General features: G+C 38.0%; 1 pseudogene; it reads right to left on the bottom strand.

The window, feature by feature from the left end:
- Positions 1–26,638, bottom strand: part of LOC121464657 — a 210,245-nt pseudogene that overhangs the window by 31,639 nt on the left and 151,968 nt on the right.

The raw sequence follows: 26,638 nt of genomic DNA, 5'->3' as shown, positions 1-26,638 counted from the left end.
AGTGTTTTCCTGTGGAAATAAGAACAGAACCCTGCCCCCATTCTATATGTTTTTCTTACCACCTGTATGAATATCATCGTTGTGGATGAGTTGTCATTTCTCCTTTCCAAGAGGTTTCTCCTCTTCAAATCGAAACTTTATTAATTTTGATGGTATCCACAATTTTTCTTCTCCTGTGGAAACAAGAGCAAAACCCCTTCCCCAACGTAGCACATCTCCTGGCTTCCACTGAGAGGTCAGCACATATTTGAAATAAATCGGTTGATTTAGTTCAGCAGACTTTTCCATTATCCAATGTCTTTCTGCTGCTGTCGTTCCTTTCTCATTAGCGTTAAGAAAATTCAAGGTTAATAAAGCATTATGTAATCTATTTCTGGGGGTATTTTTAGTCCCTTTCTGTTTGTTCAGCATATCCTTTATAGTACGATTTGATCTTTCTATAACTGCCTGACCTGTAGGAATATTTGGTATACCTGTAATGTGTTTTATAATATAATAATCAAAAAAGCGTTTCATTTTCTTAGATACATATGCTGGACCATTATCTGTCTTTATTTGTGCAGGTATACCCATGATGGCCATAACTTCCAATAAATGTGTGATTACTGAATCAGCCTTTTCTGAGCGCAGGGCAGTAGCCCATTGAAAACCTGAATACGTGTCTATGGTGTGGTGTACATATTTTAATTTACCAAATTCCATAAAGTGAAACACATCCATCTGCCAGATTTCATTTCTCTTTGTACCCTTTGGGTTACTCCCTGCAGGCAACGGTGTTTGATTATAGAAAGAACAAGTAGGACATCTCTTTATAATGTCCTTAGCTTGTTGCCAAGTAATGGAAAATTCTTTCTTTAGGCCTTTACTATTGACATGATGCTTCTTATGAAATTCCGAGGCCTGCAACACACTTCCAATCAATAATTGATCAATCTCAGCGTTGCCTTGGGCTAGAGGACCAGGCAGACCTGTATGGGACCGGATGTGTGTTATGTACATTGGACAAAGCCTGTTCCTGATTATGTCTTGTACCTGGATAAACAATGAAGTCAACTCTGTGCCATCTGGTATAAATTCAGCGGTTTCAATATGCAAGATAACTCTTTCTGCATATTGTGAATCTGTAACTATATTAAGAGGTTCTTTAAAATCCCTTAGCACCATAAGAATGGCATATCATTCTGCCTTCTGGACAGAATTATAAGGGCTTTGTTTCTCCTTACTCAATTCATCTGACTTGTAACCTGCTTTTCCTGATTTATTTGCATCAGTATAGAATGTAGGGGCTCCAGTTATTGGAGCATCACGTACAATTTTAGGAAAAATCCAAGAAGTTCTTTTTATGAGATTAAGTCTATCACTTTTGGGATAGTTGCTATTAATTTCTCCCAAAAAGTTAGCACAAGCTCTTTGCCACAGTTCATTGTCTTCCCATAACTTTTTTATTTCTTCAGTAGTTAAAGGCACTATAATTTCTGCTGGGTCTATACCTGCTAGTTGACGAAGTCTCAGCTTACCTTTTATAATTAATTCAGAGACCTTTTCCACATAAGTTTTTAATTTTTTACTTGGCTTTATTAGGTATAAATATCCACTCTAAAATAATATCTTCCCTCTGCATTAGAATCCCTGTAGGAGAAATTCTGGAAGGCAATATGACTAGGATGCAGCTAAGATTTGGGTTCACCCTATCCACATGTGCCTCCTGTAATTTTTCCTCAATCATTGTCAGTTCCTTTTCTGCTTCAGCTGTCAGTTCTCTTGGACTATTCAAATCTTTATCACCATCTAAGGTTTTGTTTAAATGAACTATTAGATCAGGTGTTATCCCAACAGCTGGTCGTAGACTGGAAATGTCTCCTAACAATATTTGGAAGTCATTAAGAGTCTTTAACCTGTCTCTCCTAATTTGTGTCTTTTGCGTTTTAATTTTCTCTAACCCTATTCTGTAACCTAGGTAATTAATAGAATTTCATCTTTGAATCTTTTCAGGGGCAATTTGTAATCCCCACCTAGGCAAGACTTTCTTTACTTCTTCAAACATCCTTTCTAAAGTATCTTTATTTGAATCCGATAATAAGATGTCATCCATGTAATGATAAATGATGGACTTGGGGAATTGTTTATGAATTATTTCCAATGGCTTACTTACAAAATATTGGCACAGTGTAGGACTATTGAGCATACCCTGTGGGAGGACAGTCCATTGATATCTCCTATTAGGCTGAGAATTATTATAAGTAGGCACTGTGAAGGCAAATTTTTCTCTATCCTTTTCTTGTAACGGTATAGTGAAAAAACAATCTTTCAAATCAATAACTATAAGAGGCCATCCTTTTGGTAACAGAGAAGGCAAAGGAATTCCAGATTGTAGTGGGCCCATAGGTTGAATTACTTTGTTGACAGCTCTTAGATCTGTCACCATTCTCCATTTACCAGATTTCTTTTTTACAACAAACACAGGAGAATTCCAAGGGCTGGTTGATTCTTCAATATGGTGAGCATCTAGTTGCTCTTGCACCAGCTGTTCCAATGCCTGTAGTTTATCTTCAGCTAGAGGCCATTGTTTGGTCCATATTGGCTTCTCAGTTAGCCATTTTAAAGGTAGGGCCGTTGGTACCTCTAAAGGTTTGGTATTTGCTGTATGTTCTTGTACAGCCTGAATGGCTGGTGACCTTTTTCCATAATACCTCATCATATCCTTCCCAGAATTATGAGTTCCTGGAAATACAGGAATGTTAATCTGGGTATTCCATTGCTGTAGCAGGTCATGGCCCCATAAATTTATGGCAATATTGGCTATATATGGCCTTAGTCTTCCTCTTTGCCCTTCGGGCCCTATGCATTCAACCCATCTTGTGCTTTGTTTTACACGAGATAGGGTTCCAATTCCCAGGAACTGAACATCTACCTCTTGAAGAGGCCAATTCGGATGCCAAGATTCTGGGGTAATGATACTTACATCTGCACCTGTGTCTAATAAGCCTTCAATAAAAGTGCCATTTATACAGACTCTTAGCTTTGGTCTTTGATCATTAATAGAAGTCTGCCAAAATATACGTTTACTCTGTCCTACTGGGTTTTTTGACTCATCCTCCACACGTAATTCATCATTTAGACCAGTATTACTTTTTACAGCAGAAATTGGAGCTTTTAATTTTCTTGGTGAGGCACGTTCTCCACTGTGACTGGGAATGACTGGGCCACTGTTGGCTTGGGGGCCTGCGAGAGGCCCCCCCAAGGAGTTTCCCGATGATATCGGATTGCCCCGTTTGTCTGTTGTTGACCTACATTCGTTGGACCAATGCCTGCCTTTACCGCATCTCCTACATATACCTGAAGGCCGAGGTCTCCTATTTTTGTCATTCCCAGAAGAGATATTATTCCTAGAAATTCTTTGCCTGCAATCCCTTTGCAAATGTCCTAATTTACCACAATTAAAACACCTGGCAGTTTGATGTCTCCTCATTGCTTTGGAAATCGCTTCTCCTACCCAAGATTCATCATTATAGCTAAACGTCTCAACATTCATCGTATGCTGAATCCATTCATCCATAGGTGCTGATCTAGACTTTAAAGGCCCAATTATCTTTTTGCATTCTATGTTTGCATTCTCAAAAGCTAGAGATTCAAGAAGTATTCGTCTAGCTTCTGGGTCTGTTACCCCTATGTCCAGAGCCTTAATTAATCTTTGCAAAAAGTCAATAAAGGGTTCTCTCTGTCCCTGCCTAATTCTGGTATATGATTCAACCCTTTTTGCTGGATCTTGTATCCTATTCCAAGCATTTAAAGCTGCTTGGTGACATAGACACAGTACTTCATCGTCATAAAGAGCTTGGACCTGTGGATCAGCATATTCTCCTGCACCAAGAATTTGATCTTGGGAAACCTCAATACCTTTTGCTCTTCCTTGCTGTTCCATATGTTTGGATTCTTCTCTGAAATAAATTCCTAACATCAAGGAAGGTCCATTATCTAAAACTGCAGACACTAACTGATGGAAATCATGGGGAGTAGCTCTAGCATTAGAAGCCCAAGTCCTTATCATTTCCTTTACATATGCATTGTGCAAGCCAAAATTAACAACAGCTTGCTTAATTTCTTTGAGATCATTCATTGCTATTGGCATCCATCTAGCTTCTTTGACTCCCTTTGAGCCTTTAGAAGTTGATGCTTTTTCAGAATTAAGTATAGGGTATGTCGCTAGAACCCTGGGTAAGCCAATTCTAATAGCTGGTGGAGGCCTTGTATCCTGTCCTTGTGCCTCCTTACTCTGTTCACCAGCTGCAATAATTTCCCCAATTTTTTTCAAATCTTTTTATCATTGTCTCTCTTAAATCCTGAATCTCCTGACCTGTATATATTTCCAGTGATTTCAGTGAGGTATCAATTTTTTGGTCCCCATTCTGCACCTGTGATTCCAAAGCTTTAATTTTTTCCTTCAAAGATAACATGTCCTCCTTAAACTTTTCTTGTATATCATGTAGATTCCCATCTTGGAGGTACATTTTGTCTGTTACCTTATCAAAACTTTGTGATAAAGTCTGAACGTCAAATTCAACAGCCTGAACCCTTTCAGGTAACTTTCTAATACCCTTGGATATGGAATCAATTTTGTCTGTCATAGTATCCACTTGTTCAGATAACCTCTGATTTTCAATAATTTTAATCCTGTCAATTAGTTGTTCATTATTAGTTCGTAAAGATTCTATCATTCTTAGGAGTGCCATATTCTTCTGTTCATTATTAGTTTGTAAAGATTCTATCGTTTTTAGGAGTGCCATATTCTTCTGTTCATTATTAGTACGTAAAGATTCAATCGTTCTTAGGAGTGCCATATTCTTCCTTAATGATAGAATATGGAAAAGAAAACTGAAGGCTAGTAACAAGCAAATTAAGGTATCCCCATAATCATATAAACCTTGTATGATGTAATTCATTGTATTAGTAAATATAAATTTACTAATCCATTGTATTAGTGAAAACAAAGCAGTAAAATTTGCGTTAGAAACAAAAACTGCAATATTACCTATTATCCAGCAGGTGGCGCTGTTGCAGAGTCGCGGTGAAAACATGGTCCTGTTTCAGTGCCTTAGTAGATGTTAAAAACTGGAAAATGCAAGTTTCTCAACAAAATAGATGTAATTAAATCAATTCCTGAGACGGAACAAGTCACCCTGAGGGGTTGCAGCTTTCAGCAACCACGTGCTCTGGTTCGTGCCACTTAAGAGCTGTACTTGCAAGGGAGATTTAAAAATGACTCAGAAAAGAGCAAACCAGGCAGCCAGAGACTACGCGGGCCTATGGAGTTTAAATCCACGTGGGGAGTCCAGCGGGCCTGTGGAGTTTAAATCCACATGGGGAGTCCAAGGCCGCTGGAGGCTGAGGAAGGGAGGGCTCCCGCCAAGCCGAACTAGAGCCCGCCAAGCCCGCAGCCGCCAAGCCGAACTTGGGGCCGCCAAGCCGAACTCGCGGCTGCAAGTGGGGAAAGGAGAGGTTCTAAAACCAAACGTTGGGTGCCAAAATGAAGGCGTAAGTCACAAACAATGCCACACCAATTCGGGGTTATGATTATTAGGGTGGTATTTATTTAAAGGGGAAAAAACTTACAGATCACTGTCCCAGGCAACAGCCCTCTACGCAACCAGGAAAGGAGTCTAGTCGCAGGCGGAGCAGGAAGTGAAGAGAGAGAGGAGAGGGAAGTGGCCGCTTTTTTAAAGGGAAAGAGACCACGCCCCAATGGGCTGGTATCTCAGTGGTGATAGGCTGGAGGAGTGGGAGGACCTCCTGCAACACCCTAGACTCCAGGTCTACTCTTTAGAAATGAAGAGAAGCAGGATAGATCCATTACCTCCCCAAAGCTCCAAGATCCAGTGTCCCACCATGTAAAACCAAGTTGAAGCCTTCCATCATCAAGTAGTTCCCTACTCCCTATTCAGGACTCACTGCATTTTGCCCAGAACCATTTATTTCTTGATGTTTGACGCTGAGATTGAAGGCCAGCTTCCTTCTGCCTCCCTCTAGTCTCGTGATGCTCTCCTTTCTGTCTCTCAAGAAGCCTGCTCAGTCTTGCCAACATGGCTATGTCCAAAACCTGTAAGCAATGAACAGATGCTCCAGCGGCAGATGGTGTTGCCACAACACTTCTGACATCACATAGAAGGCCAGGGCTCTCCAGGATACAATAGAATGCCCAGGGAGGGGTCTGCTGCTTCCCACAGTACAGCCCTTTCCTCTCTGGCTAATTTCTTCACTCCAAATATGACCTGAAACCAAGGTGCCATATCAGAAAGGATGCTCATCCTCCTTTCAAAGCCAGAGATCTAGCTCCCCACTTTATTATAACATTATCTGTGTGGAGTTGAAGGCCCACTTTGAAAGTACTGTGCAGGAATGTTTCTTCCCTTCCTTAAGATCCATACTGAGTAAGATGAGAAATTAATGATCCTGAGAAATTAGGTCATGATGATGGGGATTGGGAGGGATGAGTCCTCTGAAATGAAGAGCATCTGGAGAAGATCCTCAGACTTTTAGAGACTGGTTGGTTCCAAACAACAGGAAGTCATACAGGTAGTGATCAAAATTTCCCCTGGTAAATCAGCAGAGCTCACTGAAGCTATGATGTTGTGAGTGAAAATGAGATTCAATTTGACAGTTTTGGCTGGAGCCACATGAGCCCAGATGAGTCCTCAGATATATAGAAAAAAATCATGCCTGAGAAGAATATAATGGTCCCAACCTTGAATCAATAAATGGAAGAAAGAGCAGTGGCAAGTCAGAGATCAGTCTGGGCTAAGTAGAGGCACCATAAGTTGGAAAAACACATGCACACACATACAGATAATGAGGCACGTAGCCATGGGATAGAACATGATGTAGATCATGCTATGCTGTGTCAATCAGCAAACCAAGGCTGACAGCTGAAGACATCTATCCATCGAAATGGAAATATTTACAAAGAAGTTACTCTTGTCACACAAATTAACAACAGTAGTATCATCTTAAAGGAATATATGCCTCATCCAGCCATGGTCTTTTGACCATGGACACAGGACCAGGTACTGATTCCTACCTAGAGTGCAGTCCTCACCAGATCAGTAGGAAGTGAAATATACAATAACTCTCACGTCACCGTCGCACCAGTGACTTTCTCATATTCTGTATGCCCCATGTAAATGACATTTTCTTACGCTGAAATAAAAAGTTTTAATTTCATAAGCTCCTATTAGTTGATTTTTGGTCTCATGTACTATTGGACAAGAGTCCTATTCAGAAACCCCTTAAGTGTGCTTAAAAGTTGGAGGATTATCTTTACTGTGTCCTTTGGAATTTGTAGGGTATCAGGTCTCATTTTGATATCTATGACACTTTTGGTGCAGTTTTTGTATGGTAGATGATAAAGAGCAGAGTTTTATTGTCTGCATGCTGACAAAAATTTTTCAGAATCAGCATATTTAGGACAGTATCTCAAATGCCAACATACATATGAAATACAATATGTGTGCAAAGTTACCCGAGTTACTCACAAGTACTTTCTGCTTACCAAGTGGACCACGTTGAGGTACCCAGGCATGTAGTAAAAAAGCTCTGACCACTCAAGGTAAGTCATGGCAACCACTTGCATTACAATACATTTTCAATAGAACTTATAAGCTGGCTCAAGTACTGTAGATTTTGTGGTCATTTTCTTGGGTCCCAGACTCATTTTTCACAAAGGGTAATAATATTTGGAGTGTTCTATAATTCCAGCTTTGGGTGCCTTTTTAGTGATTACATTTTTTGTCAACTCTAAATTTTTCTAAAAACTGCAAAGGAAGTGGGAAAAAAGAACACACATGCTATGGTCACTGTGAAATAAGACATCCCAGGGACTGTGGATCCTATAATGATAGATATGACTGAAAATTTACCATAGACATACCAGCTGAATCACTCCTGTATATGCATACTTATCATAGTGAGTTCACTATGCTGAATCACATATGCGTGAGTTTGTGTGTAATTGTTATCACTGCACTTCATATAACAGATGATTCAGGGAATGAGCTTAGATAAGGACCATTATATCTAAATATATAGATAAGGAAAATGTAATATTCATAAATAATGCAAGATAATCAATCAATGAATAAAATTATTGAAAAAAGTATATGTCTCAAGAAAATTGTTGAAACTATGGTTAATTAAGTCAAAGAAATAGACAACTCTCCAAAATACAAATAACACTCATCTTATCTCATAAATGGAATTTCAAAAAAATATAAAAGGTGGATGAAAATTTTTGCAGAATTGAGAGGGCAAATATTTTAGATGGAGGGAGTATAACAGGGAAACAATAGGGTGTATACAAACACATTACTTATTTTATATAATTAAAATGTACAGAATAATAAGATAAATTTTGTACTTATGATATCCTACATCCAACTCTATTATATACCACAATATCTGTTCTCTTTCAAGTTTATGTCCTTTATTCATGCATTGTTTATTGATAAATAAATTTGTATATACATATGTTACTAAATACAAGGAGACCAATCCATAAAAGGTTATAATTCTATATGTTTTCAGGCATATTGTCCATTGCTTACTGGACAATCAGTTAATGTGTTTCTCTCTGGAGAAGTCCACCTCTCCCATTCCCTGCTTTCCTAAATACAGATCTTTGATGTTGTTGCCTTGTAGCTTTTCCTTGTGCAGTTGTTCATGCCCATTGATATCTTCCATCTACCTCACACTGATTTGAACCCCAATTATACAAAGTTTAAAGTAATCTATGTAGTGTGTCATTCTCTGTCCTACCAGCTCATCCATGGAAGTGTTCACACTTATGATACTCTACTATTAGAAATAGAATATCAGAAAAATGTGCAGTAAAAATTGGGCAAAATGTTTAACTGTTTTGTTGCAAAGACACAAATTAAAAGACTTGAATTTTAAAACAAGCTTATATTTATTCAAGAATCACAAAAATCACAGAAAAATAATGTTATATAGAATATAATCTCATTATATAAGCAACCATATGCCAAGAAATTAAATGTGCATCAAAATCTGAACTACTTTGACATAGGTTGTTTTTGTCACACATTATCTTAACATACAGTCAAGAAACGTTATTGGTCAATTTAGTCCTACTAGAAATATTTACCTATTCATAGTAATTAATTTTCTATTAGTATGTTTACAACAATGATGCATAAATTGTGTTTACACTAAATATTTGATGATAATAAAGTTCAAATCTGGACACAATGTTTCTAAATTCATAAGAACTGTGTAGCTGTCTAAGTATTGACTAAGATTTGAAAATGAATTGAAGGATGTTTGTCTGTGAAGTAAGTTGGGTAATGCATGAAGATCTGTACAATGAATTAATGTGAGGTCCACTAACAAGTTTCATGAAATGTACCCATTAAATGCATTTTGTGATGCTTTCTAAGACTTGAATTTGTTTTAAAGTCCTTGCCACATTCTTTACATTTGTAAGGTTTTTCACCAGTATGGAATTTGTGATGATTGTGAAGAGATGAGAGCTGGGTAAAGGACTTGATACATTCTCGACATTTGTATGGTTTCTCACCAGTATGAATTCGTTGATGGTTATGAAGAACTGAGGCCCTGGCAAAAGACATGCCACATTCTTGACACATGTAAGGTTTTTCACCAGTATGAGTTCTGTGGTGAATATGAAGATTTGAGAGCTGAATAAAGGACTTGCCACATTCTTGACATCTGTAAGGTTTCTCACCAGTATGAGTTCTGTGATGTTTCTGAAGATCTGAGGCACTGGTAAAGGACTTGCCACATTCGTTACATCTGTAAGGTTTCTCACCAGTATGAATTCTGTGATGAATATGAAGATTTGAGACACAAGTAAAGGACTTGCCACATTCTTGACATCTATAAGGTTTCTCACCAGTATGGGTTCTGTGATGTTTCTGAAGATCTGAGGCCCTGGTAAAGGACTTGCCACATTCTTGACATCTGTAAGGTTTCTCACCAGTATGAATTCTTTGATGATAGAGAAGAGTTGAGGCCCAGGTAAAGGACTTTCCACATTCTTGACACATGTAAGGTTTTTCACCAGTATGAACTCTGTTATGAATATGAAGATTTGAGACCCGGGTAAAGGACTTGCCACATTCTTGACATCTGTAAGGTTTCTCACCAGTATGATTTCTTTGATGAGATAGAAGAGTTGAGATCTGGGTAAAGGACTTTCCACATTCTTGACACATGTAAGGTTTTTCACCAGTATGAACTCTGTTATGAATATGAAGATTTGAGATCCGGGTAAAGGACTTGCTACATTCTTGACATCTGTAAGGTTTCTCACCAGTATGGGTTCTGTGATGTTTCTGAAGATTTGAGACCCAGGTAAAGGACTTGCCACATTCTTGACATCTATAAGGTTTCTCACCAGTGTGGGTTCTGTGATGTTTCTGAAGATCTGAGGCCGAGGTAAAGGACTTGCCACATTCTTGACACCTGTAAGGTTTCTCACCAGTATGAATTCTGTTATGAATATGAAGATTTGAGACCCGGGTAAAGGACTTGCCACATATTTGACACCTGTAAGGTTTCTCACCAGTATGGGTTCTCTGGTGAGATTGAAAGTTTGTGAGACAGATAAATGACTTGCTACAATCTTTACATTTGTATGCCTTCTCTTTGGAATTAATTCTCTTATGCATAGTGGGGCATGCATATCTGTTGAAGCACTTTCCACATTCTATATAATTGTTTTGTCTCTCTTCATTTTGATTGTTGATATAATGCCTCCCTTGTTTCTGGTCATGCTGAAAGAAAAAGAAATTGTGTTACAATCAAAATCATCCTTACACTTATCATGTATGTATTGGCTCTTAGAAAAAACAGACTTCTTCTATGAACTTATATAATGAGGAAAGACATATGGTGATTTCATTTTTGGGAATTTGTCACTTTAAGAAGAGGATTCTAGAAACTATTCATTAGATTTCCTAGGAAAGGCTTTAATAAGATCAGTAAATGTGTAACGTTTCTCATGACTGAAAATTCTTTGATTTTTTTTCAGTCTCACTTGATTGAGAAAAACTTCTCATGTTTATCTCATGAATATCTTGTAACAAAATGTAATTTTGTTGAGAAAATTCTGGAGAATGTTTAATAGAATACACGTCATTCAATTTTCAGATTTTTCAATATTCTTTGTAGAAAAAAAAGTGTTTTAAAATTTATTTGTATTTTTTTACTGAAGAAACTGCTTCTGAAATTGTAAGCGATCTAATGTGAAATCTTTCCAGATCAGGTAGAAATTATTGACCTTTATTTCTAGTACAACCCAGGATGGCTGATGAATAGAGATTATTTCAATCACAACATAAACCATTCTCTTTTCTTTCTTCACCAAATATTTAAATCATCCCTAAATGGAAGGTTTTAAAGTCACTACTTACAGCTATTCCTGACACGAACTTGTGGATACAATCTTGTCTATTCTTTTGTGTTTGATAAGAATATAAAACTGGAAGAAAGAAAAATATATAATTATCTGAATTAGTATACTTAGGTGAATGTTTTTCAGATATATAAGTGACACAATTATATATATATAGACATATATACAAGATGGCGTATTATATAAAATAAACTTCAATTCATTTATTCTAATGAATTAAACTTCTTAATGTAAGTGGGTAGGATATCTTTTATAACATACATTAAATACATTATAAAAATGAAAGGGTCGAGTTTATGTTATCTTAGAGGTTCCAATCACAATTTTAGAATAATAAATGAGATTATGGCAGTTTGAGTGAAATGACCACATATAATCAGATATCTGAAAACATAGTCTAATGTTGGTGAATATTTATGGGTAAGATAAAGAGGTATCAACTTACTGGATCACCTATGCCCTTGGACAGTGGTTTTGAGAATTTTGTAGCCTTCTAATAACAACAGTGAGCTATCTACTTTCTGTTGTGTTTCTAGATGAAACCTCTCACTGCTGCTCTAGCCCCTTGCCAACTGCTACCTCTGATTCATTGTCATGAATCTTTCTTCTATATATTGCCTTTATCTTGGAGTTTTATCACAGCAATAGATAATAAGTAACTAATACAACGACTATAACCCAAATGCAATAAAAGTACACTCATAAAATTGCCTTATCTTAATGGATTTAACTCATCTCCACAATCACTGGAAATTAAAAAAAATTGAGTAATATTAAGAAATTAGAACAGGGTAGTATATATCTAAATTAAGGGAGCCATTTTAGGGTTGGCAAGTGACTTGACTCTAGAGGCGTTTCCGGTTATCCATGGAGATATCCTTAGCTAGTTTCTTGGGCAGCTGAGGAGAGGAAGCCTGAAATGTCCCGATCCTATAGCCATACTGATAAATATCTTGCATATCACCATAGACCCTTCATCCGGAGATTGATGGAGATAGAGACAGAGACCCACATTGGTGCACCAGACTGAGTTTCCAAGGTCCAAATGAGGAACACTAGGAGGGAGAACATGAGCAAGGAATTCAGGACCTCAAGGGGTGCACCAACCCACTGAGAGGGTGGGGCTGATCTAATGGGAGCTAACCATGACCACCTGAACTGGGACTGATGGAGCATGTGATCAAACCGGACTCTCTGAACATGGCAGACAAGGAGGGCTGACTGAGAAGCCAAAGACAATGCACTGGGTTTTGATCCTTCTTCATGTATTGACTTTATGGAGGCCTAGTCTGTTTGGATGCGCACCTTCCTAGACCTGGATGGAGAGGGGAGGACCTTGGACTTTCCAAGGACAGGGAACCCTGACTGCTCTTTGGACTGGAGAGGAAGGGGGAAGGATGATGGGCAGAGGGGGAGGGAAATGGGATGTGGGGAGGAAGTGGAAATTTTTAATAAAAAATTAAATTTGACAACACATACACAAAAAAGAAATTAGACAGAATATTAATTAATAAGGAAATAACAAATGATGAACAGGAAACTGTTACTACTAACTGGTCTACAGACAATCATGTATACTTCAAGGAAGAGATCCATAAAATATCAGACATCAAGGAAATTCACTAGGACTGATCTTTTTTTATCAGAGATACATTTTTTTCTTATATAGAAAATAGATGCTTACATAAAATATATTCTGACTATAACTTTTCATCTTTCAAATGCCCTGAGATCATCCCCATTTTTACATATGTCTGAATTTACCCAATTTCAGTTACTTCTTTGAAAACAAATAGGACCTAAAGAATAACAATAAAATAATATAACCAGAATAAAAGAAATCAGATAGTATCAGAGAAGAATGGAAAATAAAGAAAAAGCACAGTATTTCCTTACTTACATCCTTCCCCCTTCCTCTCTAGTCACACATTTGTACCCCCAAAATTGCATAAAACAAAGCAAAACAAAACTCTTGAAGGTGTAATGTACATAAAGATACTGTAAGGTCATAAATAAAAATAAATACATGAGCTCCCAAGGTCCAAATGAGGAGAAGAAGGAGGGAGAACATGAGCAAGGAAGTCAGGACCACGAGGGGTGCACCCACCCACTGAGACAGTGGGGCTGATCTATTGGGAGCTCACCAAAGCGAGTTGGACTGGGACAGAAAAGGCATGGGATGACCGGACTCTCTGAACATGGCGGACAATGAGGGCTAATGAGAAGCCAAAGACAATGGCACTGAGTTTTGATCCTACTGCATGAACTGGCTTTGTGGGAACCTAGCCTCTTTGGATGTTCACATTCCTAGACCTGGATGGAGGGGGGAGGACCTTGGACTTCACACAGGTCAGGGAACACTGACTGCTCTTTGGATGGAGAGGGAGGGGGAAGGAATGGGGGGAGCGTGAGAGAAGTGTGGGAAAGAGGGAGGAGTGGGAAGAGGGGGAGGGAAATGGGAGGCGGGGAGGAGGCAGAAAGTTTTTCAATTAAAAAATATACATTCCAAAACTTAACATTATGGGGGGAAAAGAATGCACAAAAATTCCATTGAGTTGTGTGGTGATAGCCTTCAAGTGCTGGTTATGGGGAATTCCTGTAAGTGTTAGATAATTTTACTTATAAAGTAATTTGGAATAATCATTCAATGTGAATTTTTACATAATTTTAGGTAGAAATATTTGTGCATCTCTTACAGGGATAGGGAGCCTTTTGTTCCCTAGATTGCACCCGAAATAACCACATAGAAACACTGCTTGGCCATTAGCTCTAGCCTCCTATTGGCTAACTCTCACATTTTGATTTAACCAATTATTATAAATGTGTGTTTACCACAAGGCCATGGCTTACTGGGAAAGATTTAGCATATCTGACCTGGTGTCTCCATGGTGGTTCTCTCACACTGACTCTGATTTTCTCCTCCCAGAATTTAACTTCGCCTACCTACGTTCTGCCCTATCCGGCCAAGCAGTTTTTTTTTTATTGATTGACCAATGAAAACATAATGGTTCTCCTACACCATGCATCCCACTTCAGGGCAGAATTTCTCCATGCCCTAGGTTTCCCACGTGTGCCAATGCTTCATTATGATTACCTTGTTCATTGCCTTCTGCCTCTCGTATGTTCACATTCCAGGGCTCATTGCTTTGCTCAAGAAAGCTGATCAGGTCTGGTTTCGACACGGAAAGACCTGCATATTGGAAGAGACCTATCACCATAACTTGGGATAACAATAAAACACATAGCCGGGCGGTGGTAGCGCACGCCTTTAATCCCAGCACTCGGGAGGCAGAGGCAGGCAGATCTCTGTGAGTTCGAGACCAGCCTGGTCTACAGAGCTAGTTCCAGGACAGGCTCCAAAGCCACAGAGAAACCCTGTCTCGAAAAACCAAAAAAAAAAAAAAACAATAAAACACATAGATTTCTCATAAACCACCATGCTGATTATATAAGATGGCCTATAATTTAAAATTCCAAATAAGATTTTCTTAGTGTTATCTCCAAATATTTTAACACAGTCAAAAGCATTTTTGTTAATATTGTATACCTTGGTTTCCTTGTAAATTACTACTGGATCAAATGCAAACACATTATGAATCATTAAGATGCAAATCAATATATAATCTATGATGTGTCTGAAAACTAAAATGTATTATGAAGGTTTGAATGATAAATATCATCTCCAGGAGTCAGGAATATATTGACAAGATAAAGTTACACAAAACATTTTGATTTACATAATAACTCCAAGATTTTTGTTAAATTGGCAAATAAAAGTGAGGCAGACAATTCAGACATAGATGTAAAACATCCTGGTAGGATACAAATATGATAAAGAAGGAATCAGGAAAGAAAAATGTCTCACCCACAGAGACCAGGTTACTGTAGTTCTCCAACATGACTTCCCTGTACAAAGCCCTTTGTGCAAAGTCAAGGCAGTCCCACTCATCTGGAGAGAAATCAATAGCCACATCCTGGAATGTCAAGACTCCCTGTCATGAAAGGAAAGAGTTTATCAAGTGCCCACGTAAAAATTTCTAAGGATACAAGAGTTCATCCCAAAATTTGATGTGTTCTTGCTTATCAATATTCTAAAAGACATACTCCAAATACAGTCTATACTAAAAATCTGTGTGTTGGAAGTATTAAACCAAGTAGGACAAGTTAAGCTTCAGACCTATGGGCCTAAATGGGGTATGTGAATGGGAGCCAGATTATCTTCATGTGAAGTTCCAGACTTCACCTGTGCCCTTAATTATCTATCCTCATGGCAAATTTTTCTTTAGAAACCACAGGCTGAAGAAACATGAGCGAGCTGTAAAGCAGCAACCATGTGGGCATACACTGCTGTCAAATAAAAAATATGTCAAACATAAGATGTGTAGCAAAGGCAGAATTTCCATATCCAAGAAAGCAGAAATTTCTACTGCATATGATTCCAATGACATCAGTGGGAAGACCATGGAATGGCTGACACCTGTGTATGGCGAGGTATAAAGAGACTAATTTCTAAGTCCTGAATCAGTGCTGGGAATCTGTGGGCAGATATATAAAGGACAAGTAAAGGATGCAGATTGTGTAGCTGATGCATGGCTTGGATCAGCTGACATCCAAAACTGACTCTTCCTTACAGGTTCCCATCACTGCTTCAAGAACACAAGATCCGTATGAACTAAAGTACAATAAGTTACTCAGCAAAATTTCCAAAGAATCAATAAAAACACCAACAAAAATATGACTAAACAGTTCTGTGATCAGCAATCCCGTAAATTTGGTATTCTAGATTAGATATAATATTACAAAGAGCACCTTGCCTTTCATCAATTTTTTTCTACGTGAATCATCATGGAGAATATAGGATAAAAAAAACAAACCACCAAGGACATGTCCTAATGGACAGTATAATTATATACTTCATCATACATTTCTGTGTTGTCTTTTTTCTATTCTAATTCTTTAACATATTCATGATCACTTAACTACACCTTAAATATTTTTTATGTTATTTACTGTTTTGTTTTTTAATTGTGCTTTATGATTTTTTCTGTATGTTTCTGTAGTACACTATTTTCTTCCATTGTTCTAGTCACATCCTGGGCAGATGTACTGCTGACTTGAAGACACCACAAATGCAATCCCAGACTACTAAAGCCAGCAACGTTTTAAATCACCATTGGCAAACAAGATAATCCATGAGAAATCAGATTTAAACAATACCTATCCACAAATCCAGCACTACACAAGTACAAGAAGGAAAACTCTGACCAAACAAAGCTACCTGCACACATACAAATACATACAACATCATATAACCTCACACCAACAAAACCAAAAGAAGGGAAACACACAGTTTCATCAAAAACTAACAGGAATTAACAAACACTGGTCATTATTATCTCTTAATATCAGTGAACTCAATTCCCCTATGGAAAGTCACAGGCTAAGAAAATGATTATGACAGCATGATCCAGCCTACTGCTGTATACAAGAAACATACTTCAACTTCAAAGACATATATTAACTCAGAGTAAATGGTTGGGAATAGATTTTCCAATCATATGAACCTAAAGAAAAAGTGGGTGTAGCTCTTTTATTATCCAACAAAATAGACTTCAAACTAATATCAATCAAAAGAGATGGAGAAAAACACCTTATACTCATAACAGGACCCATCCATCAAGGTGAATTCTCACTCCTGAACATTAATGCCCCAAATAAAAGAACACCCACATATGTAAAAGAAACATTACTAGAGGTTAAATTGTAAATCAAACCCCACACACTAATAGTTAGGGACTTAAACACCCCATTCTCCCCAATGAACAGATAAAGTAGACAAACCTAAAAGAGAAATAAGAAGACTAACAGATTAATGAATCAAATGTAATTTACAGACACCTACAGATCATTCCAACCAAACATGAAAGAATATACCTTCTTCTCAACACCTCACAGAACCTTCTTTAAAATTGATCACATGCTTGGTAGCAAAGCAAATCTCAACAGACACAAAAAATGGAGTAACCCCCTGGATCTTATTGGACTGTGGTTTAAGATTAGAATTCAACAGTAACACTAATTTCTGAAAACCCACTACACATGGAAAATAAACAGTGCTCTACTGAACCAACCCTGTGTCTCGGGAAGCTATAAAGAAAGAAATCGAAGACTTCCTAGAATTCAACAAAAATGAAGGCATAGTGTACCAAAACCTATGGGACACTATGAAAGCAGTGCTAAAAGGAGAGTTTATAGCATTAAGTGCCCACAGAAAAAGAATGTGAGGAAAGCTCACATTAAACAGGAGGTGAAAAACTGCCATAAACAATTAGAGATTACAAACAAAAAGGTAGAGGAAATGAATAAATCGCTCAAAGACACGCAAGAAAACCAAGAGAAACAAGAAAAAGCAATCAAACAGGTTAGGGAAGCGGTACAAGACTTGAAGAATGAAATGGAAGCAATGAAGAAAGCACAAACCGATGGAAGAATAGAGATGGAAAATCTGAGTAAACGAACAGGAACTACAGAGACAAGTACTAACAACAGATTATAAGAGATAGAAGAACGAATGTAAGACACTGATGATAGCATAGAGAAAATAAACACACTGATCAAAGAAAACAGCAAAACCAACAAATTCTCATCACAAAACATTCAGGAAATCTGGGACATAATAAAAAGACCAAACCTAAGAATAATTGGAGTAGAAGAAGGAGAAGTGCAGCTCAACGGTCCAGAAAATATACTTAATAAAATTATAGAAGAAAACTTTCCAAACCTGAAGACAGATGTACCTATGAAGGTTCAAGAAGCATACAGAACACCAAATAGGCTGGATCAAAAAAAAAAAAAACATCACCTCGCCATATAATAATCAAAACACAAAATATACAGAATAAAGAAAGAATATTAAGAGCCGCAAAGGAAAAAGGCCAAGTTACTTATAAAGGTAAACCTATCAGACTTACACCTGACTTCTCTATGGAAACCATAAAAGCCAGAAGGTCCTGGATAGAAGTACTCCAAAAACTAAGAGATCATGGATGCAAGCCCAGACTACTATATCCAGCCAAGCTATCGTTACTATAAATGGAGAAAACAAAATTTTCCAGGATAAAAACAAATTTAAACAATACATAGCCACAAATCCAGCCTTACAGAAAATAATAGAAGGAAAATCACTAACCAAGGAGTCCAACAATGACCACAATAACTCAGACATCTAGAGACCCTTCACCAGCGCACCTCAAAGAAGGGAAACACACAAACCCTACTACTAAAAAAGTGACCGGAGTTAACAACCACTGGTCATTAATATCACTTAATGTTAATGGGTTCAACTCACCTATAAAAAGGCACAGGCTAAGAGATTGGATACGAAAACAGGATCCAACATTCTGCTGTTTACAAGAAACCCACCTCAACCACAAAGACAGGCACCTACTCAGAGTAAAGGGCTGGGAAAAGGCTTATCAAGCAAATGGACCTAAGAAACAAGCAGGTGTGGCCATACTAATTTCTAACAAAGTTGACTTCAAAGTTAAATCAATCAGAAGAGATGGAGAGGGACATTTTATACTCATAACAGGAACAATTCATCAGGATAAAGTCTCAATCCTGAATATCTACGCCCCTAATATAAAAGCGCCCACGTACGTAAAAGAAACATTACTAAAACTCAAGGCAGCCATCAAACCGCACACACTAATAGTAGGAGACTTCAACACTCCTCTCTCACCAATGGACTGGTCAATCAGACAGAAACCTCACAGAGAAATAAGAGAATTAATGGAGGTAATGAATCAAATGGACTTAACAGACATCTATAGAACATTCTACCCAAATAGTTAAGAATATACCTTCTTCTCTGCAGCTCATGGAACCTTCTCGAAAATTGACAACATACTCGATAGCAAAGATAACTTACACAGTTACAAAAAAATATTAGTAACCACTTGTGTCTTATCAGATCACCATGGATTAAAGTTAGAATTCAACAACAATGCTACCCCTAGAAAGCCTACAAACTCATGGAAATTGAACAGTCAACTACTGAACCATACCTGGATTAAGGAAGAAATAAAGAAAGAAATTAAAGTCTTCCTTGAATTCAATGAAAATAAAGAAACAACATACTCGAACTTATGGGACACTATGAAAGCAGTGCTAAGAGGAAAGTTCATCGCACTAAGTGCCCACTTAAAGAAAACAGAGAAAGCTCACATTGGACACTTAACAGCCCACCCGAAAGCTCTAGAAAAAAAAGAAGCAGACTCACCTAGGAGGAGGAGAAGACTGGAAATAATCAAACTGATGGCTGAAATCAACAAAATAGAAACACAGAAAACAATCCAAAGAATCAATGAAGCAAAAAGCTGGTTCCTGGAGAAAATCAACAAGATTGATAAACCCCTATCCAAACTAATCAAATGGCAGAGAGAGAATAGACAAATTAATAGGATCAGAAATGAAAAGGGGGACATAACCACAGACACAGAGGAAATTCAGAGAATCGTTAGATCTTACTACAAAAGCCCGTATGCCACAAAACTGGAAAATGTAAAAGAAATGGACACTTTTTTAGATAAATACCATATGCCAAAGTTAAACCAGGACCAGGTGAATGACCTAAATAGACCTGTTAGTCGTGAAGAATTAGAGGCTATTATAAAAAACCTCCATACCAAAAAAAAGCCCAGGACCAGATGGTTTCAACGCTGAATTCTACCAGAACTTCCAAGAAGACCTAATGCCTATACTCCTTAATGTATTTCACAATATAGAAACAGAAGAGTCATTGCCAAATTCCTTTTATGACGCTACAGTCACTCTGATACCAAAACCGCACAAAGACCCAACCCAGAAAGAGAATTACAGGCCAATCTCACTCATGAATATTGACGCAAAAATCCTCAACAAAATACTGTCAAACCGTATCCAAGAACACATTAGGAAAATTATCCATTATGATCAAGTAGGCTTCATTCCAGAGATGCAGGGCTGGATCAGCATACGAAAATATATCAATGTAATCCATCATATAAATAAACTGAAAGAAAAAAACCATATGATCATTTCATTAGATGCTGAAAAACCATTTGACAAAATCCAACATCCCTTTATGATAAAAGTCTTGGAGAGATTAGGGATACAAGGGTCATACCTAAATATAATAAAAGCTATATACAGCAAGCCGACAGCTAACATCAAATTAAACAGAGAGAGACTCAAAGCCATCCCACTAAACTCAGGAACACGACAAGGCTGTCCACTCTCACCATACCTCTTCAATATAGTGCTTGAAGTTCTAGCAATAGCAATAAGACAACATAATGGGATCAAGGGGATTTGAATTGTAAAGGAAGAAGTTAAACTTTCGTTATTTGCAGATGATATGATAGTCTACATAAGCGACCCCCAAAACTCCACCAAAGAACTTTTACAGCTGATAAACAGCTTTAGTAATGTGGCAGGATACAAGATCAACTCCAAAAAATCAGTCGCCCTCATATACACAAAGGATATGAAGGCAGAGAAGGAAATCAGAGAAGCTTCACCTTTCACAATAGCCACAAACAGCATAAAATATCTTGGGGTAACTCTAACCAAGGAAGTAAAAGATCTATTTGACAAGAACTTTAAGGCATTAAAGAAAGAAATTGAAGAGGATACCAGAAAATGGAGGAACCTCCCCTGCTCTTGGATTGGGAGGATCAACATAGTAAAAATGGAATTCTACCAAAGCAATTTATAGATTCAATGCAATCCCCATCGAGATCCCATCAAAATTCTTCACAGATCTGGAGAGGACAATAATCAACTTTATATGGAAAAACAAAAAACCCAGGATAGCCAAAACAATAATATACAATAAAGGATCTTCTGGAGGCATTACCATCCCTGACTTCAAACTCTATTACAGAGCTACAGTAATGAAAACAGTGTGGTACTAGCATAAAATCAGAGAAGTCGACCAATGGAATCTTATAGAAGACCCAGATTTTATCCCACAAACATATGAACACCTCATTTTCAATAAAGGAGCTAAAAGTATACAATGGAAGAAAGAATGCATCTTCAACAAATGGTGCTGGCACAACTGGATGTCAACCTCTAGAAGAATGAAAATTGACCCATATCTATATCCATGCACAAAACTCAAGTGCAAATGGATCAAAGACCTCAATATCAGTCCAAGCACACCGAATCTGATAGAAGAGAAATTGGGAGGTACCCTACAACAGATGTGCACAGGCGATCACTTCCTAGGTATAACCCCAGCAGCACAGACATTAAGGGCAACATTGAATATATGGGACCTACTAAAACTGAGAAGCTTCTGTAAAGCAAAGGACACTGTCACTAAGACAAAAAGGCATCCTACTGACTGGGAGAAGATCTTCACCAATCCCGCAATAGACAAAGGTCTGATCTCCAAAATATAGAGAGAACTCAAGAAACTAGATTTAAAAGGCTAATTAACCCCAATTAAAAAATGGGGCCCTGAACTGAACAGAGAATTCTCAACAGAAGTAATTCAAATGGCTAAAAACACTAAAGGTCATGCTCAGTCTCCTTAGCAATCAGGGAAATGCAAATCAAAACAACTTTGGGATATCATCTTACAGCAGTCAGAATGGCTAAAATAAAAAAAACCAATGATAGCCTTCGCTGGAAAGGCTGTGGAGGAAGGGGTACCCTCATCCATTGCTGGTGGGAATGCAATCTTGTGCAACCACTTTGGAAATCAGTGTTTCGGTTTCTCAGGAAATTCGGGATCAACCTACCCCTGGACCTAGCCATATCACTCTTGGGAATATACCCAAGTGATCCCGCTCATATGACATAAGCATTTGTTCAACTATGTTCATAGCAGTATTATTTGTAATAGCCAGATCCTGGAAACCACCTAGATGTCCTTCAATGGAAGAATGGATGAAGAAAGTATGGAATATATACTTATTAGAGTACTACGCTGTGGTAAAAACAATGACATCTCGAATTTTGCATGCAAATGGATGGAAATAGAAAACACTATCCTGAGTGAGGTAACTCAGACCCAAAAAGATGAACATGGAATGTACTCACTTATTGGTTTCTAGCCATGAATAAGGGACACAGAGGCTACAATTGGTAAACCTAAAGAAGCTAAATAAAAAGGTGAACCCAAGGAAAAACATATATTTATCCTCTTGCCTATGGGAAGTAGACAAAATTGCCAGGGAGAAAAGTGGGATCTTGGGAGTGGGGTGTGTAGGCGGTAAGGGGAGATGGGGAGAGAAAAGTGAGAAGGGGAGGATGGGGGGAACTTGGGGAAACAGGATGATTGGGATAAAGGAAGGCTGGATAGGGGAAGCACTATTCTTAGTTAAGGGAGCCACCTTAGTGCTGGCAAGAGACTTGAACCTAGAGTGGCTCCCAGGAGCCCAGGCGATGTCCCCAGTTAGTTCTTTGGGCAGATGAGGATAGGGAACCTGAAATGACCCTATCCTATAGAAATACTGACGAATATCTTGCATATCACCATAGAACCTTCATCTGGTGATGGATGGAGATAGAGACAGAGACCCACATTGCAGCACTGGACTGAACTTCCAAGGTCCATATGAGGAGCGGAAGGAGTGAGAAGATGAGCAAGGAAGTCAGGACCACGAGGGGTGCACTCACCCACTGAGACAGTGGGGCTGATCTATTGGGAGCTCACCAAGGCCAGCTGGACTATGATTGTAAAAGCATGGGATAAAACTGGACTCTCTGAGCATGGCGAACAATGAGAGCTGATGAGAAGCCAAAGACAAATGGCATGGTGTGTTGATCCTTCTTCATGTTTTGGCTGTGTGGGAGCCTAGCCAGTTTGGATGTTCACCTTCCTAGACATGGACGGAGGAGGGAGGACCTTGGACTTTCCACAGGGCAGGGAACCCTGACTGCTCTTTGGACTGGAGAGAGAGTGGGAGAGGAGTGGGGGGAGGTGGAGAAGGGTGGGAGGAGGGGGAGGGAAATGGGAGGTTGGGAGGAGGGGGAACCTTTTTTTTCCTTTTTCTCAATAAAAAAAAATAAAGAAAAGAAATGAAAAGGGGGATATAACCACAGAGAGTGAGGAAATCCACAGAATCATTACGTCATACTACAAAAGCCTCTCCTCAACAAAACTGATGGAGAATTTTTAGATAGATACCATCTACCAAATTTAAAACAAGACCAGGTTGACAATTAAAATAGATGTACAAACTGCAAGGAAATAGAAGGTGTTATCACAAACTTCTTAACCAAAAAATCCCGGAGTTGAACGGTTTCTGTGCAGTATTCTACAAGAATTTCAAAGAAGAGCTAATACCTATAATCCTCAAAGTGTTCAACATAATAGAAACAGAAGGAAAATTGTCAAATTCTTTTTTTGAGGCCAGTTACCTTTATTCCAAAACCTCACAAAGACACACCAAGACAGAGAATTACAGACAAATCTCACCCAAGAACATTGATCCAAAAACACTCAATAACGCACTCCTTTATTTCCAACACTCGGGAGGCAGAGGCAGATGGATCTCTCTGAGTTCGAGGCCAGCCTGGTCTAAAATAGTTAGTTCCAGGACAGGCTACAGAAGCTACAGAGAGACCCTGCCTCAAAAAATCAATAAAACAAAACAAAACAAAAAACAATAAAAAACAACAATAAAAAAAAAAACCTAACTCCTCCAAAAAAACCCTGGAAACCTGAACCCAAGAAAACATCAATAAAAATCATCCACCATGATCAAGTCAGTTTCATCGCAGGATTCATGGATTGTTCAACATTCAAAAATCTATCAATGAAACCCACCACAAAATAAACTGAAAGATTATTATATGAGGATTATCTCATCAGATCCTGAAAAGGCATGTGAAACCCCTTTAAGATAAAGGTCTTGAGAGAACTGGGATACAAGGACCATATCTAACCCTAATAAAAGCAGTACACGGTAAGACAACAGCCAACATCAAATTAAATGGAAAGATAGGCAAGGGGATTACACCAAAATTAGAGACAAGACAAGGCTCTCCACTCTTTCCATATCTATTCAACATAGTTCTTAATGTTCTAGCTAGAGTGATCAGAAAACAAAAGGATATCAAGAGGATATAAATTGGAAAGAAAGAAGTCAAACTTTTGTTATTTGCATACTATATGACAGTATACATACATGACCCCCAAAACTCTACTAGGGAACTTCTACAGATTAATAATAATAATAATAATAATAATAATAATAATAATAATAATAATATTGAAGGATTCAAGATCAATTAAAAATAATTAGTAGCCCTCCTATATACAAATGATAAAGAAGCTGAGAAATAAATCAGAGAAACATCACCCTTCAGAGAAGCCACAAATAGCATAAAATATCTTGTGGGTAACATTAACCAAACAAGGGAAAGTCTTGCTCGACACGAACTTTAAATCTTTGAAAAAAGAAATTGGATAAGACACCAGAAAATGGAGAGATCTCCCATGCTCTTGTATAGGTAGGATCAACATAATAAAAATGGCAATACTACCAAAAGCAATCTATTGATTCAATGCAATCCCCATCAAAATCTCAAAAGAAATCTTCACAGACCTTGAAAGAACAATAATCAACTTCATATGAGAAAACAAAAAACCCTGGATAGCCATAACAATCCTGTACAATAAAGAACTTCTAGAGACATCAACAGCCCTGACATCCAGCTATATTACAGAGCTACAATAATGTAATGGTCTGCTATTGGTATTAATCAGACTGTTTGACCAATGGAATAGCATTGAAGATCTGTATATTAATCAACACACCTACCTAATTTTTAACAAAGAAGTTAAAATTATACAATCAAAAAAAAGAAAGCATCTTCAACAATCCATGCTGGCATAACTGGATGTCAACATGTAGAAGAATGAAAATAGTTTCATATCTATCCTCAAGCACAAAACTCACGTCCCAATGGTTTAGAGACCTCATTATAAATCATACCACCCTGAACCTGATAGAAGAGAAAGTGGGAAGCAGTTTTTAATGCAAGGGCACAGGAGACGACTTCCTAAATAAACCCCAGTAGCACAATACTGAAACAGTAAATAAATGGGACCTCCTAAAACTGAGAGGCTTCTGTAAGTCAAAAATCACAGTCAATAAGATAAAAAAGCAGCCTAGAAAACGGGAAAATATCTTCACCAACCCCACATCAGACAGATGACTGTGATTTCCAAAATGTATACAGAACTCAAACAAATAGACATCAAAATGCTAAATAATACAATTAAAAAATGGGGTACAGATCTAAACAGAGAATTTATATAGAAGAATCCCATATGGCCAAAAGACAGTTAGAGGGATGGTCAACACCCTTAGCCATCAGGGAAATGCAAATCAAAATGACTCTGAGATTCCATCTTACACCTGTCAGTATGTGTAAGATCCAAAACACCAATCAAAGCCTATGCTGGAGAGCATGCAAAGTTAGAGGATCAGTCCTCCATTGTGGGAGGGAATGCAAACTTTTAAAACCACTCTAGAAATCAGTATGGAAAGTTCACAGAAAATTGGGATTCACCTACCTTAGAACCCAGCAATGCCTTCTCCATATGTCCAAATAATGCTCAATCATACTACATGGACATTTGTTCAACTATGTTCATATCTTCATAGAAGCCTTAATCGTAAAAGCCAGAACCTAGAAACAACCTAGGTGTCCTTCAACCAAAGATTGGACAAAAAAAAATGTGATACATTTGCACAATGGAGTACCACTCAGCAGGAAAAGACATTGGCATCTTGGAATTTGCATGCAAATGGATAAAACTAGAAAAACAATCCTGATTGAGGTAACCCATACCCAGAAAGATGAGTATGGTATGCATTCACACATAAGTGGATTTTAGCTGTAACCAAATCCTATAGTCCATGACCCCAGAGAAGCCAAGTAACAAATAGAATCCTAAGAGAAATAGATTAGATCTCCTGAGAAAATTGGGGGCATGTATGTGGGAGGAGAATGGAGGTTAGAAGGGCAGAAGGAGGGGAGAAATGAATGAGGGAAGGGAACTAGAGGTAACTGGATATTTGAGACTGGGAAAAGACAGTGACAGAGAACAAGGAAGGAGATATCTTAATTGTGGGAGCCTTTTATGGGGCTAGCAAGAAAACTGCCACTAAAGAAATTCCCAGGAAT

Source organism: Microtus oregoni, unplaced genomic scaffold, assembly GCF_018167655.1.
Source record: "Microtus oregoni isolate MIOR12 unplaced genomic scaffold, Mior012 000029F_ref0000214, whole genome shotgun sequence".
NCBI lineage: Eukaryota > Metazoa > Chordata > Mammalia > Rodentia > Cricetidae > Microtus > Microtus oregoni.
Note: the sequence above shows the minus strand (reverse complement) of the source record. Positions and strands in the feature narration are given on the sequence as shown.